Source organism: Canis lupus, chromosome 23 (assembly GCF_048164855.1).
Source record: "Canis lupus baileyi chromosome 23, mCanLup2.hap1, whole genome shotgun sequence".
In the NCBI taxonomy this organism is placed as follows: domain Eukaryota; kingdom Metazoa; phylum Chordata; class Mammalia; order Carnivora; family Canidae; genus Canis; species Canis lupus.
Window position 1 is genome coordinate 48441383 of NC_132860.1, and position 20269 is coordinate 48461651.

The window sequence follows — 20269 nt, forward strand, 5'->3', positions numbered from 1 at the left end:
TTCAATATTTTTCTTTTTTATTACAAAGTATATCTATACTTACCATGCTTTTTGTTTGAAACTTAATAGCAAACTTTCTGAAGAATGACATTTTGAATTATTCCTTATGAACACATATAACTATATAATTAAAAGGCATTAACATTTTATATGTACTAGAAAATGCTGATTATACCAAAATTCAAAAACGAGATTATGAATTTTAGATTTGTATTTTGTAGTTTTTTTCTATTTTTGCAGGCTTGAACTGATGACCTTGAGATCAAGACCTAAGTTAAGATTAAGAGTCTGATGTTTAACCAACTGAGCCACCAAGCATCATAGGATTTTGTACTTTTAGTATAACCCCCCAGTCTAAGAAGCAGTATGCCAAGAATTATTTGAAGGTGTAAGGACAATGTCAGGAAAGAATTACTAGAATGGTTTAGTATTATTAATTTTTATAGATAAAGGAAATAAGGAAAACAAGAGAAAATACAGATCAAAATTGCCCAAAATTCAGGTAAAAAAGAAGTCATTACATTCTTATTTAAAATATAATTTAAAAAATAAAATATAATATAATTCCAAATAAAAATGGCAAATATTAAGAATCAATAGTATCAATAATTATGTTATCATGTAGTAAAATATTTAGACTTATGAATTTAAATGAGCATTTAGTGAATGTTATATTTATTTCCAGAAAAAGAAGCTGAAATAACTTTCAGCACAAATTTAGGACATGTAAATACATCCAGTTAAATCACAGAAGTTATACAGAATAAAGAATGTATGGTTTCACTTATTTAAAAACTAAACTATATTAATGTAGATTAAAAGAAACAGGGGGTGGGGCAAGATGGTGGGGGAGGAGGGTCCCCAAGTCACCTGTCCCCACCAACTTACCTAGATAACTTTCAAATCATCGTGAAAACCTACGTTTTTGACCTGAGATTTAAAGAGAGAAGAGCGGGGACGCCACCGAGAAAAGAGTTTGTGCCTGTAGCAGGGTACGAAGGTGGCAAAATAAATAAAAAATAATCAAGTTGGGGAGGAGCCCACCGAGGAGCCAAGCTAAGGCCAAACCGTGAAAGCCTCCAGGACAGGAAAACCTAGTCCCGAAGAAGCAGGGACTTTAAAAATCTGCGCTGGAATCTTCGCGAGGGAAAGGCACTCAGTAGGGAAACTGGGCAGAACCGGAGAAGGGCAGTGGAGCCTCCAGTTCCCCGAGTCTAACAGAGGAAGCGCTTCCAGGGAAGGGTGCGCCCGACTGTGGGCTGAGCCTGGCAGAGGGCTGGAGCCCCCGCGGGGCCTGGCGAGAGGCTCGGGCTGCGGCTCCGGCTGGTGGGGGCTGCCCCTGCTGCCTTCGGGAGCGGCGGCCCCAGGACACGGTTCCAGCAGCACAGGCCCCGGATCCCAGGGTGCTGGGGACACAGCCCACGATCCTGCGCTCCGCCTGGCACACGCAGAGGCTGGGAGGACACAGGACAGTGAGGACTGTCCTGCCGCCGGGGACCCCGAGCTGTGCAGATAGCGCTCCTCGCCCCCAGGACCACCCAAGCCAGTGCAGACTGGGAGACTGTGGTAGTTACTGTAGGAGCTGACTCCAGGGCTAGAGATCTGGCCGACACCAGTCTTGTTCTTCCTCCTGGTGTCACCCTGTGCCTGGGAGAGGTGGGGACGCCTGACAACAGGGGCCTCACAAGATAAAGAGCTCCCACTGAGCCATGAACCTGGCAGGGGGCGGGTGAGCTCCCTCAGGTGCACACACCTGAGAATCAGCACAGCAGCCCCTCCCCCAGAAGACCAGCCAGAAGGACAGGGGAAGAGCAAGTTCTTGGCGGAGCAGTGCTGGAGAGCTCCAGGGGAAGTCAAGGGATTTACATTATATAGAACCAGAGGATACGCCTCCTTGGTTTTCTTTGTTTTTTTTTTTTTGTTTGTTTGTTTTTTTTCTTTTTCTTCCTTCTTCCAGTACAACTCGTTTTTAGCCACTCTGCACTGAACAAAAGGACTAGAAAGAAGAATTCACCACAAAAGAAAGAATCAGAAACAGTACTCTCTGCCACAGAGTTACAGAATTTGGATTACAATTCGATGTCAGAAAACCAATTCAGAAGCAGAAGTGTAAAGCTATGGGTGGCTCTGGAAATATAAAGGATTCAAAAGACTGCATGACTGCAGAATTTAGATCTAATCAGGCCGAAATAAAAAATCTATTAAATGAGCTGCAATCCAAACTGGAGGTCCTAATGACCAGGTTAATGAGGTAGAAGAAAGAGTGAGTGACATAGAAGACAAGTTGATGGCAAGGAAGGAAGCTGAGGGAAAAAGAGAAAAACAATTAGAAGACCATGAGGAAAGCTTATGGGAAATAAATGACAGCCTCAGAAGGAAAAAAAAAATCTACATTTAATTGGGGTTTCAGAGGGTGCTGAAAGGGACAGAGGACCAGAAAGCATATTTGAACAAATCATAGCTGAGAACTTCCCTAATTTGGGGAGGGAAATAGGCATTTAGATCCACGAGATAGAGAGATCCCCCCCCAAAATCAATAAAAATCATTCAACACCTCGAAATTTAAAAGTGAAACTTGCAAATTCCAAAGATAAAGAGAAAATCCTTAAAGCAGGAGGAGACAAAAGATCCCTAATTTACATGGCGAGAAATATTAGATTAACAGCAGACCTCTCCACAGACACCTGGCAGGCCAGAAAGGGTTGGCAGAATATATTCGGGGTCCTAAATGAGAAGAACATGCAGCCAAGAATACTTTCTCCAGCAAAGCTCTCATTCAAAATAGAAGGGGAGATAAAGAGCTTCCAAGACAGGCAGAAGCTGAAAGAATATGTGACCACCAAACAGCTCTGCAAGAAATATTAAGGAGGACCCTGTAAAAGAAAGAGAATGCCTAAAGAAATAATCCACAAAAACAGGGACTGAATAGGTATTATGATGACACTAAATTCATATCTTTCAATAGTAACTCTGAACATGTCTGGGCTTAAGGATCCCATCAAAAGACACAGGGTTTCAGACTGGATAAAAAAGCAAGACCCGTCTTTTTGCTGCCACAAGAGACTCATTTTAGACAGAAGGACACCTCCAGCCTGAAAACGAAGAGGTGGAGAACCATTTGCCATTTAAAAGGTCCTCAAACAAAAGCAGGGGTAGCAATCCTCATATAAGATAAATTAAAGTTTATCCCAAAGACTGTAGTAAGAGATGAAGACAGACACCGAATCATTCTTAAAGGATCTATCCAACAAGAGGACCTAACAATCATGAATATTTATGCCCCTAATATGGGAGCTGCAAGTATATCAATCAATAACCAAAGTTAAGACATACTTAGATAATAATACACTAATAGTAGGAGACTTCAAAATGACACTTTCTGCAAATGACAGATCTTTTAAGCAAAACCTCTCCAAAGAAATAAGAGCTTTAAATGATACACTGGACCAGATGGATTTCACAGATATTTACAGAACTGTACATCCAAATGCAACTGAATACACATTCTTCTCAAGTGCACATGGAACTTTCTCCAGAATAGAGCACATATTGGGTCACAAATCAGGTCTTAACCAATATCAAAAGATTGCCTAGTTTCAGACCTTGATGCTTTGAAACTAGAATGCAATCACAAGAAGAAATTTGTAAGAAATTCAAACAGGTGGGGGTTAAAGACCATCCTGCTAAAAGATGAAGGGGTCAACCAGGAAATTAGAGAAGAATGAAAAAGATTCATGGAAACTAGGGAGAATGAAGACAAACCATTCAAAATCTTTGGGATACAGCAAAAGCAGTCCTGAGAAGGAAATACATCACAATACAAGCATCCCTCAAAAAAATAGAAAAAACTCAAATACCCAAGCTTACCACCAACCTAAAGGAACTGAAGAAAGAACAGCAAATAAAACCTACACCAAGCAGAAGAAGAGAGATAATACAGATTCGAGCAGAACTCAATGAAATAGAGACCAGAGAACTGTAGAACAGATGGACAAAACCAAGAGTTGGTTCTTTGAAAGAATTAATAAGATAGATAAACCATTAGCCAGCCTTATTAAAAACAAAAAGACACTATAAAATCATGAATGAAAAAAAGAGAAATCACAACCAAAACCAAGGAAATAGAAACAATTTAAAAAAATATTATGAGCAGCTATATGCCAATAAATTCGGCAATCTAGAAGAAATGGATACATTTCTGGAAAACCACGAACTAACAAAACTGGAACAGGAAGAAATAGAAAACCTGAACAGGCCAATAACTAGGGAGGAAATTGAAGCAGTCATCAAAAGTCTCCCAAGACACAAAAGTCCAGGGCCAGATGGCTTCTCAGAGGAATTCTATCAAAGAAGAAACAATACCTATTCTACTAAAGCTGTTCAGAAAGATAGAAAGGGATGGAATACTTCCAAACTCGTTCTATGAGGCCAGCATCACCTTAATTCCAAAACCAGACAACGACCCTGCCAAAAAGGAGAATTATAGACTAATATCTATGATGTACACAGATGCAAGAATTCTCAACAAGATACTAGCCAATGGGATCCAACAGTACATTAAGAAGATTATCCACCATGACCAACTGGGATTTATCCTTGGGATGAAGGCTGGTTCAACACTCATAAAGCAATCAACGTGATAGGTCGTATCAACAAGAGAAAAAACAAGAACCATATGATCCTCTCAATAGATGCAGAGAAAGCATTTGACAAAATACAGCATCCATTCCGGATCAAAACTCCTCAGAGTGTAGGGATAGAGGGAATATTTCTCAGCATCCTAAAAGCCATCTACGAAAAGCCCACAGTAAATATCATTCTCAATGGGGAAAAACTCAGAGCCTTTCCCCTAAGATCAGGAACAAGACAGGGATGTCCACTCTCACCACTGCTATTCAACATAGTACTGGAAGTCCTAGCCTCAGCAATCAGGCCACAAAAAGAAATAAAAGGCATTCAAATTGACAAAGAAGAGGTCAAACTCTCCCTCTTCGCAGATGACATGATACTATACATAGAAAACCCAAAAGACTCCACCCCAAGATTGCTAGAACTCATACAGCAATTCAGCAGTGTGGCAGGATACAGAATCAATGCCCAGAAATCAGTGGGATTTGAATAATCTAACAATGAAACTGAAGAAAGAGAAATTAAAGAGTCAATGCCTTTTACAATTGCACCCAAAAGCATAAGATACTTAGGGATAAACCTAACCAAAGAGTTAGAGGATCTATACCCTAAAAACTACAGAACACTTTAGAAAGAAATTGAGGACAACACAAAGAGATGGAAAAATATTCCATGCTCATGGGTTGGAAGAATTAATATTGTGAAAATGTCAATGCTCCCCAGGCCAGTTTACACATTCAGTGCAATCCCTATCAAAATACCATGGACTTTCTTCAGAGAGTTGGAACAAGGAATCTTAAGATTTGAATCGAATCAGAAAAGACCCCGAATAGCCAAGGGAATACTGAAAAAGCAAACCAGGACCGGGCGCATCACAATGCCAGATTTCAGGCTGTACTACAAAGCTGTGATCATCAGGACAGTGTGGTACTGGCACAAAAACAGACACATAGATCAATGGAACAGAATAGAGAACCCAGAAGTGGACCCTGAACTTTATGGTCAACTAATATTCGACAAAGCAGGAAAGACTATTCATTGGAAGAAAGACAGTTTCTTCAATAAATGGTGATGAGAAAATTGGACAGCCACGTACAGAAAAATAAAACTAGACCACTCTCTTACACCAAACACAAAGATAAACTCAAAATGGATGAAAGATCTAAATGTGAGACCAGAATCCTTCAAAATCCTAGAGGACAACACAGGCAACACCCTTTTTGAACTTGGCCACAGCAACTTCTTGCAAGATATATCTATGAAGGCAAAAGAAACAAAAGCAAAAATGAACTATTGGGACTTCATCAAGATAAGAAGCTTTTGCACAGCAAAGGAAAGAGCCAACAAAACTAAAAGACACCTACAGAATGGGAGAAGATATTTGCAAATGACATATCAGATGAAGGGCTAGTATCTAAGATCTATAAAGAACTGATTAAACTCAACACCCAAGAAACAGACAATCCAGTCATGAAATGGGCAAAAGAATGAACAGAAATCTCACAGAGGAAGACATAGACATGGCCAACAAGCACATGAGAAAATGCTCCGCATCACTTGCCATCAGGGAAATACAAATCAAAACCACAATGAGATACCACCTCACACCAGTGAGAATGGGGAAAATTAACAAGGCAGGAAACCACAAATGTTGGAGAGGATGTGGAGAAAAGGGAACCCTCTTACACTGTTGGTGGGAATGTGAACTGGTGCAGCCTCTCTGGAAAACTGTGTGGAGGTTCCTCAAAGAGTTAAAAATAGACCTGCCCTACGACCCAGCAATTGCACTGTTGGGGATTTACCCCAAAGATACAGATGCAATGAAACGCCGGGACACCTGCACCCCGATATTTATAGCAGCAATGGCCACAATATCCAAACTGTGGAAGGAGCCTCGGTTTCCATCGAAAGATGAATGGATAAAGAAAATGTGGTCTATGTATACAATGGAATATTCCTCAGCCATTAGAAACGACAAATACCCACCATTTGCTTCAATGTGGAAGGAACTGGAGGGTATTATGCTGAGTGAAGTAAGTCAATCGGAGAAGGACAAACATTATATGGTCTCATTCATTTGGGGAATATAAAAAATAGTGAAAGAGAATAAAGGGGAAAGGAGAGAAAATGAGTTGGAAATATCAGAGAGGGTGACAGAATATGAGAGACTCCTAACTCTGGGAAATGAACAAGTGGTGGTGGAAAGGGAGATTGGCGGGGTGTTGGGGTGACTGGGTGACGGGCACTGAGGGGGGGCACTTGACAGGATGAGCACTGGGTGTTATGCTATTTGTTGGCAAATCGAACTCCAATAAAAATAAATAAGTAAATAAATAAATAAGTAAGTAAGTAAAGTAAATGGCAAGAGAAGTAGTGTGGGAATTTTTCCAGACAAGGAATCCTTTATATTTGTATTTTCTTTTGAAATCTAGTCCTCAATTTTGTGCCTTCCATATTTTGGATCCCTTGTGAATAACTCCTGTAGATTGACCCTAGATTTTTCTCTGGATAGTTCAAATGGATAACATATTAAAGAATAGTGTCTTGGGAAAAAAAATTATGCAGTTAGTAAAAAACTTTTTTAAATTATTACTAAAATGGGAAAATTTGTTTTCACATGCATGTGAAAGAATAAAATGAGTAAAAAAGAAAAATGAAATATTGTAAGAAGTTTCTATTTAAAAATGACAATAAAATTGAACACCAATAAAAAAAATAAATAAATAAATAAAAAAAAATTAAAAAAAAAATAAAAATGACAATAAAGGGATGCCTGGGTGGCTCAGAAATTGAGCATCTGCCTTCAGCTCAGGTCATGATCCTGGGATCCTAGGATTGATTCCCACATCACATACAGGGAGTCCGCTCCTCCTTCTGTCTGTGTGTCTCTGCCTCTTTCTCTCTCTTGTGGATAAATAAAATCTTTAGAAAATAAAATAAAAGTCATTTTACAATTGTCCTAATATTTTTTTAAAACAGATTTTACCTATTAATTAATGAGACACACACACACACACAGAGAGAGAGGCAGAGAGAGAAGAGGCAGAGGGAGAAGCAGGTTCTTCATGTCAGGAGCCCGATGCAGGACTCAATCCAGGAATCCCAGGATCACGCTCCAAAACCAAGGCAGATGTCCAACCCCTGAGCTACTCAGGAGTCCCCAATTCTCCTAATATTTCAATGAAAGGTCCAACTGATAAATAGGTGCCTTAAGCTAAATTTTATGTTCTCCTTCTTTATATCCTTCTCCCCTCAAACTGTGAGTGTCCTGGGTTATTTTCTATGTTTAAATGTATGCAGAGTTTATGATATAATTAAATAAGAACAAGTTTATATAATTTTCACTGGTTCCTCACTTCACCAAATTTGCCATCTAACTACTGATTGTAATGAATGACAGAAAATACTAAGCTATATAAGATGTGACTTTTAGTAAAATGATCACTAGGTAGATCAAGAACCCAGTAGACAAACTGTATGCTGAATTTGGGACCTGGACCTCCACTTACTATCTAATCTCAATTTTTCCCACTCAAACAAGTGACCCATGTGACATGTTAGGATTTGAGTATCAATAGCAAGTCAGACTCTTCATCTAATAGTCTTAAAATTGGGACGCCTGGGTGGCTCAGCGGTTGAGCATCTGCCTTTGGCCCAGGGCATGATCCTGGAGTCCCAGAATCGAGTCCCACATTGGGCTCCCTGCATGGAGCCTGCTTCTCCCTCTGCCTGTGTCTCTGCCTCTCTTTCTAGCTCATCTCTCATGAATAAGTAAATAAAATCTTTAAAAAATATATAAAAAATAATAGTCCTAAAATTGTCTTATTATCACCATTCCTCAGAGTAGAGTTGTGCAAGTTAAGAATTGTGAGCAGAGTCAATTATATGGGCATGTGACCTGTGCAGTCACACAGAGCCTATGATCAGAGGGTCTTGCACTTGGTTTTATGCTGTTACTGTCTTCAAATATCAATACTTTTAGAACACTGGCTTCTTCATATTTACTTACTATTGGGTCCCACAAATTCCATATTCAGTTTTGCCTGTTGGTCCCTTTAAGGTAAGACTGGATGAATAAAACTGTGTATACCTGCCATGATGTAGTAAGGACCGATGTATTTCTAGAATCTAGTTAGTTTTTCAATCAACAGCAGAATCAATGTCTGAAAGCTGATTCTTGTCTGAAAACTGGACAAAAAATCCCAAACTTTTATGTTATATTATCTATATTTATCTATATCTGTCTGTCATCTATCTATCTATCTATCATCTATCTATCTATCTATCTATCTATCTATCTATCTATCTATCTATCATCATCTATCTACCTATACCATACCACCATTGGCTTCTAATAATGTTGTGTTCTGTTAATCATCACCAAAATCTCTAAAGTTAAAATCAACTTGGTTATCATAAATTCCAATTTCTCTGCCTTCTGGAATCTGGCCTCTATTGCATAATGGTTTCATCATTCCAATTATAATCAGTAAACCACTTTCCATGACCCCACTTCTCATTACATCAACCGTAGCCTACAGAATAAAGCCACCACTGAAGTTTGTAGTGATGGCTGTATGTCTCTCACCAGCAAATTTCTGATGTTGTGTTGACTGTTGTATCCTCTGAGCTTTTCTATGGAACATGATGCTCTAGTGGATAGTCTGGTCTTATAGAATGGATAGTTAGTCTGGGCACTCCAAGAAATAACACCAAGATCAAATTAAACATGCAAGTGTTTTATTATGGAAAATGCCTCTGTGAGAAAAATTGAGGATGGAGTTTTAGAAGGTAAAAAACTGACAGAATGGATGCAAATCTGACCCAGTGTGAAGGAAAGAAGAAAATAAGATTGGATAGAAATGTCCTTCACTGTCATGGAGACCTGAAGGAAGTTGACAAGATTGTGTGGGGTCTTCAAGCCAATCAGCCATTAAAACAGTCATATCTCTTTCAGGAATGGGGCTTCCTCTGTGTCACATTCAGTCATTGACTGGCAGCAATCAGTGGCAAGTGCAGCCTTAATGTAAAAATGGAGGTGAATTTCAGAGTGTAGCAGCTAGGATACTTTATCAATTATAACCCTAAATTTTGAGGTTTTTGATATATATTCTCATGGCCGTCTCAGCCAACTTTTTATACAAAGCATATCTTTTCTGCACAGTTTCAAGAATTAGCTCTTCCATGTTTTCTGTAGGTCTTTCTTTCTAAAGGGAAACTTAGAAGTGGAAGCATAGTGATATGAATGACAGTCCCCATTCCTGCAGTTGATCTCAGGGCCACCACTTGTACTCATATTCTTTCTCCTCCACAATATTTTCTTTATTTATTTTATTTTTTTTAATTTTTATTTATTATTTATGATAGTCACAGAGAGAGAGAGAGAGGCAGAGACATAGGCAGAGGGAGAAGCAGGCTCCTTGCACTGGGAGCCTGACGTGGGATTCGATCCAGGGTCTCCAGGATCGCGCCCCGAGCCAAAGGCCAAAGCGCCAAACCGCTGCGCCACCCAGGGATCCCCTCCACAATATTTTCTAAACCTCCTCACCCTCAGATAATAGCTTATTTGGTAGCTTATTTGGCAATATGATCCAAATCTTCATTTCTAAAGCATCTGAAGCCTTTAAATCATAGCTTCCTAGTTTGAAGTTCTTGCATGCATCTATGGACATTTACAAACTATAGAAGTGATCCCTGAAAGTATAGTCTTTCTATTGACATTTACCATGAAACATGGGAATGGTAGGATGAACCCGAAGGGATCATCTGGTTTCAAAATATGTTCTTTTCTGTCATCAATGTGAAAATCAACTCTACTTTTTTCTGACCCTGGCCAATTAATTTTGTCAATATAGTGATACTCTTCTTATCTGCTGTTCTCTGGTAAGATTCATAGTGAATTCGCAACAACTGGAGCATGCAGTTTCAATTGGAAATTTTCTGCAATGCCTAGCAAGAGTGTGCTCCCTTTGTGGTCCAGAAACTTCATCCCAATAGAATACAGATTTATGGTGATAGGAGACAATAATTCTCCAGTGGTCACTGAAAATGATGTTTCTACGTAATTGTTCTTTGCCCCATATATGCTTCTTCTTGGGAATACAACACCATTTGAGAATCTGGTTATATAAATACATTGTGACCTAAAAAATACCACTTCATAAATCCTGAGTGCTTTCTCTGAGCAGTCGTTTCAATTGCATAATTACAAGGCCGTCCCAGCATTAAATAAGGCCAGCTGCTTCAGGGTGCTGCAGCATGTCATAGGACCAGTTGATTCCACTCCCACGCTTCTTTTTCTGTGAAGAGGTCTCCTGATTGAATGTTATGAGGTGTAAAATGCTATAAGTGCTCAAATAATAATCCTGGTTGAAGCTCCGCCAATTGGAAAGGTAAACATATACTAGAAACAGCAATCTATTCCTTTTAAAATGAATTGCGGACCCTTTTGTAGCCACTCCTTACATGAATGCATTGTTTCACTTTTGTAGTGACTGATGACAAAGACCGGCTCATCTCACTTTATCTACTTGGCTGCTTAGTGCTTTCTCTGTGGTGTATATATCATGAGGACATTAAAATGTAATACTAAAATACTTACACTTTGTGCAATACTTACACTTTTTTCCAGGTGACATTTGGCCATGGCTCAGGCCCAGACTTTGTCATTATACATGTGCTTTAGAGGACCCTTATATAACCTTTGAAATTAACCCACTTCAGTTACTAAATCATATTTTGCTGTTTAGCTTCTTTTTTCTCTTTTGTGAACAATGGGAGAAAGACTCTGACCTTCTCAGTTACTTTACTTTTTTGTTGTTGTTGTTTTTCATTGTCCTTGTATATGCATTGATACAACGTAACTTCCCTATCTCCTCCTCTGCTCTCTCTTACCTCCCCATATTTTTCTATTGCCTGTATCATTGCACAGACCAAGTTCTTTTCTTTTCTTGAGACATTCCCTCAACTCACCATTTGTGAAAGTTTTAGCAGTTGACCTGCCACTTTGTTCCCAAGATCACCCCTACCTCACATAATCATTGCCAGGCAGATGAATCACCAAGCCCTGGAATTCTTACTCCCTGAATTTCTGTCAGGTTTGTCTTTTGTGTTTGTCTATTTCAACATCAAAGTTAAGAATATACAAGATTTATTAGGGAATATACTAAAAAAAGAAAAGAGAGAAAGCAAGTTTGGCAGGAAGAGCTGTTGGATCATGTAGTAGATCTGACATAGTCTCTCCTAGATCAAAGGAGCACTTTTCGTTAAAGATTGCTCATAAAAGGATATCACATTTGCCTTAATAGCCAGTACTTGTATTTCAATCCTTTTTGGTCATTTGTTAGGGCCACCCCTAGAAGAGGGTAATCTACATTCAATGGCAGAGGTAAACCAAAAGGACATAAGAGGCTGTTAATACATTCCTCCCAGTTGGCTATAAAGGCCCTTCTAAAAAAAAGATTTGGTCAATGAATTTCTGTCTGCTATAAGTAAACTGTCAAAGTTTATAAGGCCAGGAAGTGGAGAAAAAGTTTAAGAAAATGCATGATAACTCTGATATTCATATGAATAAATAACCAATACCCAGGAAAAAAAAATCCTCATAAAGAAAGCCTGGTTTGACACTTCTGTTCAAAATCCAATATTTATTTAATCTATGGATGCTTTTAACCAATTATATGCTGTCAGCCTGACAAAATTATAACTGTTGCTAGTCTTAGAATAAATTTCCTCTTTCATTCTAAATATGTGATAGCATATTGTGGCCTTAGAAAATATAACAAAACAATGTAGCCCCAAGACGATAATATTTTCTAGTAATCAATTGGCATGGACTACTATAAATCATCTGTGTTTTTCAACAGAAAAACATTTTTAGGACAATAACTCAGTGTTTGGAAAAATAATTGGAAAATTTTTATTTTTTTTAATTTATAGTGAACTTAAATATTCATTCTCCTTTGCTATCACCATTTTTTTAAAAAAAGGTTACTATTTCATGTAGTTTCATTAACATATAAATTTATGAATTTGTACTTTCTAAAATATAGATGGGTTAATGGAGATTAGAGTTATTCACTATATGTTTTTTCAATTTTTATTATCTCAGTCAAACCTTTTAAAATAAATTGCATATAATTTTTAATGCTTCAGTTTTCTCATGCAAGTAATAAACCTCCCTCACAATACTGCTAATCTCTAAGCTGAGCTGACTGTGCCCTACATATAACATTTTAACATGTCTGTTTTCCTTCCTATCCCTTTCTCTTTCATATGTCAATATAGACTGGAGAGAATGAAGGTAAGTCATTTTAAGAAACTCGGTAGCATTATTCTGTACTTCTTTTCTGTCCCCTGCCTAGTGCATAGTATCAGACCTGGGGTTGAAAAGGAAGAAAAAAAAAGTTTAAAAGTTTTATAAGAATTATTAAATTGGGCAGCCTGGGTGGCTCAGCAGTATAGTGCCGCCTTCAGCCCAAGGCGTGATCCTGGAGACCTGGGATCGAGTCCCACGTCAGGCTCCCTGCATGGAGCCTGCTTCTCCCTCTGCCTGTGTCTCTGCCTCTCTCTCTCTGTGTCAGGTTTACTTACTATTCCATGAATAAAAAAGTAAGTAAGTAAGTAAATAAATAAAGTCTTAAAAAAAGAATTATTAATTTGGCATTATTTTTCTATGTTTATTGCTATTATACCATCTCTGGATAATCAAATAAAGAAAATTTCATCTTGCTTTCCATCAGTCAAGATGTTTCAATCCACTATAAGCACATTATTATGATCCTGAAGCTATCTTCTAAAAGGACATTTTATTTTTATAAGGCAACATATAGAATATAGCAGTTAAGAAAGAAGAAAAGAAACTCCAACTATCTTCAAGATATGTCTTAAAGCAGATAGATATGTAATATGATAATATACTAGATCTTTCTTCATGATCTGTTTAAAAATATAATTTAGTTTACTAATAAAAATTTGGTCATTTTTAGGAAATATAACAAGAGATAATTAATCTATGGTCTTAATAAACTTTTTATTTTAAAACCAGAAATGTGTGATTTTCAAATAAATAATGTATTTTTATTTAAAAATTTGATTTATTTCTCTATTCACACAATTTATCCATGCTTCACGTTGAACTACATTCGTTGACACAATGCCTGTAAATTGATTTTTGCCTCAAAATTTAACTATAGATATATTTATTTATTATCTGTGTTTACTTATAGTACTAAATTATATTTATTTATTATTTGTGTTTACTTATAGAACTAAATGAATTATTATTTGGTCTTAAAGTATCCAGAAAAGCAAAACAAAAATCTTACAGTCATTATAGGAATTCAATCATTTATTCATTTAAAAAAAATAAAAAATAGGGCAACGACAATGTTCAAGATCCTAAGTCAAGTTTTGAGAATATTAAGATGAATAAGACCAAACCCCTAGGGGCACCTGGGTGGCTCAGTAGTTGAGCATCTGCCTTTAGCTCAGGGTGTGATCCCGAGGTTTGGAACTGAGTCCCACATCAGGGTCCCAGCAGGGAGGCCTGATTCTCCCTCTATGTCTCTGCCTCTCTCTCTGTGTCTCTCATGAATAAATAAATAAAATCTTAAAAAAATAAAAGACCAAACCTCTATCCTGGAAAGACCTACAATTATTCAGAGTTAGTGGATATGTATCTGAGGAAATTAGATTATAAAAACCTTAGACTTTGGTGGCAAATGCATTTGACATTAAATACTTGTTTACCGTTAATCATCTCTGTGATTTTGAGCAGGTTTATGCAACTCTCTAAGCCTCATTTTATCATCTGCAGAATTGACATAATGCATTAGTCCATAAGTGCAGAATTACTACTTATTTAAATGAGATTATTTATTTAAAATGGTTAGTGCCTGCCTGGTACAATTGTAGACTCTCAACAAGTGCCATATTTTCCCTAGACTGTAACATGACTTAATATACAATTTCTATAACAAGGGACTCTGCAAATCCTGCTGAAGTGCAGAGAAGGAAATAAATGATTCATCATTAGGATGATAGGAAAGTCTTCATAGTAGAGATATAACTTTAGAAGCTAGAAATGGGGTTAAAGAGGTTTCAGAAAGACAGTATGGTTGGACACAACAAGGCAGGAGCTGAATAAAATTATGATGAATCAGTGTGGTGGGGTTTGTTGGGCAGGTAGTGAGAGACAAGACAGAAAAGGCTAGATTACTGATTGAACTACCAATAATAACAGTCATTTAGAAAGTCTAAGTGAATCAGAATGAAAATTGATTTATAATGAAATTCTAGTGAGAATTTTAGTTTGATCAATAGCAAGCCATGTTTCTCATTGCTTCTCTGGCTATCAGTTATCTCTAGCATCCTTCCATTGGACAAGTTTGGTCTTATTTCTTCTGCTACCTCATTCTATGTCAACTTTCCTCTGTGCCTTCTGGAAGCCAATTACACCTAAGCAAATTGCCTTATACCCTTCCAATAGTTATTGAGCCGTCTAAAATCCATGCTTTTAGATACTTACATGTTCAACTCCAGTACTCCTTGACTTCATTTTAAATCAGCAACATAGTGAATGGACTCACTTTAGGCTTAATCTTTTTGGTGACAACATTAAAGTGCATTTGAATGTTTTAACCCCATTGTTTGGATGATTAATAAGTAACATATTTAAAATATATAAGTGGATAATACCAAAATCTAAAGAATTGAAAAATAGATGTGCCTGTGTAGCTCAATTGATTAAGTGTCCAACTCGTGATCTCAGCTCAGGTCTTGATCTCAGAGTTGTGATTTCAAGACCTGCACTGAGCTCCATGTTGGGCATGGAGCCTAATTTAAAAAAGAACAAGAAGAAAAAGAACCAAATGAACCACTTGACAATTTGGTAAAATTTCTCCCAGATATGTTTGATGTTCTCTTTTATAACCTAATATAAATAATATAACAAAATGCATTATATGATATAATTTTACTTGTATAACTTTAATTTTCATACATTTATATCATATTTTTATTAAGAATAGAATTATATGAAACATACCAGTTGTGACCTGATTTTTCATTTAATGATTTTTTAAAAAGCTTTTATTTATTTACTTGAAAGAGTAGGAGAAAGATAGAGAACATGAGTGGGAGGAGGGACAGAGGGACAAGCATATTCCCCACTGAGCAGGGAGACTGATGTAGGACTGGATCCTAGGACCCTGAGATCTTGAACTGAGCCAAGAGCAGATGTTTCCCCTTAATGATTTTTTTTTTTTGCAGACATATTTCTATGACAATGAACATAGATTTATAATATTATTTTAAAGGCTACATAATTTCCTATTCTTTTTATATACTATAATATAGCATGTGTTACATAAATTAATTCCATTAATTATTACAAATTAAAATTAAAAATTTGTACAAAATTAGATAACAATCCTTACCTGTATTTCTCAGTGAATTTATACTTATATATACAAATCCAATAAGTTTCCTCAAATTCAGCTGGTTATAATTTTCTGCCATCAGTATAACGAAGACATACTCAAGCCCATGAAAACCAATATTGTTATTTTATAAATGGTCACAGCTTTAAATAATATATTGTGATTCTAAGATTTTTAGGTGATCCTGAGTACTTGTTTACTATGTCAGAGAATGGTATGTATTTTGAATATTTATTTAATTATTTGTTTTTAAATTTTGATAATAGAAAAACAAATGGCTAGACCACATGCAAAAAAATTGGCAAAATATTGAAATTATAAAGTGCTATTATAGAAAAGATCAAACTACTAGTTTGTGATAAAACTCTATTCAACATGCAACTGGGAATAAAAACAAAGAAAGATTAATACTTAAAATGAAGAGTAATAGCTTATAGAATTAATCCAATTAAAGTATTGGATATGAGTGTTTATGTATAACCAATGTATCATTAAGTAAAAAATCAGATTTTAAAAAGCTGTGTTTTCAGCAGTGGCTTAAAAGTTCAAGCTCATTTAACTCATATAAGAAATATAAAGTTTAGCCAATCCAGAGATATTATAGTTGATGACATATATCACCAAAGGCTTAGATTTCTTCTTTTTGTTTCATCATGCATATAACTTAGATTTTGTCCTTGGAGAATGTACATGGAGTAAGTGAAGGAGTAGAATTTGTATTATGAAAGAAAAGCCTTTCCCTAAAATGCCTAGCAGACTTCTTGCATTTCACCTGTGAGAAAAGTTTCATGGGAATCATTCTTACCTAAAAGAAGCTGGGAGGTCAAATAGGTGTAGCTGGGTGTGTTTTCATATCCAGTTAATATCAAGATTCTCTTAGCAAGCAAAGAAACAAATGTATGTAATAAACTAGAATAGCTCTATCTCTAGAAAATAAACTTTTATTTAAAATATTTTCATGAAGAAAATTCTATACTCAGATGGCTTTACTGGTGAATTATACCAAATGTTTAAGGAAAATTATCAATTTTATAAAATCTCCAGAAAATTGAGAAGGAAGGAATATACTACTAATCTTATGAGGCCAGAATTTTCCTGATATTAACACCAGGCATGAATATTACAAATAAAGAATACTATAGAACAATATCCCTCATAAACATAAAGGAAAATAATTCTAATTTTTAGCCAATTAAATACAACAATATTTGAAAATGTACTAAATCATTGTCAATTTGGTTTTATCCCAGGAATTCAAAGTGAAAGAAAGTCTGAATACATTCCCCTAAGATAAGAAACAAGGCAAGGATGACTTGCTTCAACAGTTCTATTTAATATCATTTAGGAGTTTCTAGCCGATGTAATAAATAAATACATGATAGATGATAGATATAAATTGGAAAGACAAAAGATATAAGAAAGAAATAAGACATAAAAATAAATAAAACATGACCATCTCTATAAGAATATCTATTAAATCTACAATTAGCTACTAGACTTAGTAACTGAATTTATCAGGGTTACAGGCCACAAGATCAACTACAAAAAGCAATTGTGGGGGCACCTGGGTGGCTCAGTGGTTGAGAGTCTGCCTTCAGGTCAGGGAGTGATCCCAGGATCCTGGGATCCCCTGCAGAGAACCTGCTTCTCCCTCTGCCCATGTCTCTGCCTTTTTTTCTGTCTCCCATGAATAAATACATTAAATCTTAAAAAAAAAACAAAAAAAAAACACTCCGGGATGCCTGGATGGCCCAGTGATTGATCATCTGCCTTCACCTCTGAGCCCAAGCCTGAGTCAGGGATTGAGTCCCATATTGGGGTCCCTGTGAGAAGCCTGCTCTCCCTTTGCCTGTGTCTCTGCCTTTCTCTTTGTGTCTCTCGTGAATAAATAAATAAATCAGAAGACTTGCTGTTTTTAGGATGTTATATTCTTCCCAAACTGATCTACAGTTTGACTCAATTTCAATAAAAATATTCCAGCAGGATTCTATTGAAATTTCTAAGCTCAACCTAAAATTTATATGGAAATTCAATGTATCTAGAACAATCTAAATGACTTAATGGGAATAATGTTGGCTGTATATGTTGGCTAATTGAATTTAAATAAATAAAAAAGAGCAATGTAGGAAAACACATGAACTCACTTTAAGATTTTTCAAAGCTGTAATAATAAACAAAGGTTTGGTATTAGAGGCAGTTTATTTTAGTATTATTTTTAAAAGTTTTTATTATTTATTAGAAAGAGGTCAAGAGTGAGAAAGATCACAGAGGGAGAGGGAGAAGTAGGCTCCCTACTCAGCAGAGAGCCCAACGTGGGACTGGATCCCAGGACCCCAGGATCAAGACACCTGGGTGCCCCAGATGCAGACAATTTAATTAATGGCCCAATGCTAGTCTTCAGGGTATGAAACCCAATGAATCTCACAGGTAATTTTTAAAGGATCCACACTGTAGAGACAATGAAAATAGGAAAATGAGAAAAATTTAAAAAGCAGTCGTGGAGAGAGTTGGTAGGGGTAGAGAAGATGGCTTTAAAAATGACAATTAGACTAAGTGCCTTTTACTTTACAACTTCAAGTTAGTAGAGATGAACAACTAAAATGAGGGAGAAAAATAATATGACAATATCATTACTCTCAAAAACAGATGATAGATGAAGATAAACAGAAGAAAATCAGACATATAAATATATTACTGAAATAGGAAAAGAAACTTCAACTGCATCAGCTATCAGAATAAATGGTTAAACACTCAAGAGAGGCTATGTCCAGAAGTTTAAAAATCAAATTATGGAATTCCTGGGTGGTTCTGTTGATTGTGTTTTGGCTCGGGTCATGATCTCAGGGTCATGAAGTTGAGACCCACTGCAGGCTCCATGCTCAGTGGGGAGTCTGCTTGAGATTCTCTCTTTCTTTCTCCTTCTGTCCTTACCCCACTCTCTCTCTCTCTGTAAAACAAACAAATAATTCTTTAAAGAAAGAAACAAAAAGATCAAATTAATCAAATTATATGCTATTTATAAAGAAAATATTTTATTCATATACTGATAGAAGTTAAATTCACAAGAAATATCCAAAAAGTTTAAAACTCTACTAAAAAAGAATTTACAGATAAAGCATATAGACAATATAGTGGACAATTTTAATACATTTCTCTGTATTATTAAGTAGTCTGAAACATTTTATCTAGATACTTCAGAGCCACAGGTTAAGTATCAGTTTAGATCAGTTTAAGTAAGTTAAATCAGCTTTAAAAGTTTTGTTAAGTGGTAACTCGAGGAGAGAAACCAGGCTCATCTGATTCAAAATCCAAGTATTTTACATTGTGGAAATTATTCAACTACTTCAATATTATTTCCCTTTCAAATTAAAATTCTTGTTTGGGGATGCCTGGGTGGCTCAGCAGTTGAGTGTCTGCCTTCAGCTCACGGCATGATCCTGGAGTCCCAGGATCGAGTCCCACATCGGGCTCCCTGCATGGAGTCTACTTCTCTCTCTGCCTATGTCTTTGCCTGTGTGTGTGTGTGTGTGTGTGTGTGTGTGTGTGTGTGTGTCTCATGAATAAATAAATAAAATCTTTAAAAAAATTCTGGCTTGTTTATGATCTATGATGGAAATAACACATAGACCATGGTGCAGAATAAACAGCTTGATTCTATTTCTACACTAAAAGCAGCCTTTAGAAATCAGGACATTGAAAATAAGTATCAAAAGTTCTGACATCAAACTAGAAAGCATTTATAAACCATAATCCTAGACAATAAAAAGAAGTCAATTTACAATAAAAATGAACATTTTACCTCTCTGTAGAGTGTCCAGTGCCGCACACAGTATCTTTAAAATGGCACATGTTCCATAAATGTCTACCAAATGAAGGTACAAATTTGTTGAAACATGAATTTGAGAGTGAACACATGATGGGGTAGATTTCTTGCTGCAGGCAAAGGTACACAATATTAGGATAAACATCTTGAGGATTAAAAACCAAACCAAAACATCTATTTGGAAGCAGCAGCCTGAGTGTTTAGAGTAATTGCAAAATGTCCATGGTCATTTCTTTCCCTTGGCAGGAAATAGGACCGATAGAGAAAATATTAACTCAACAAGTCTTGTGTGGAGAAAAAAGATTAACAATTAGCTCCACAGCAACTGTTCCTGATCAGGAGAAGAAACAATTGACATACACATATTCTTAGGCAT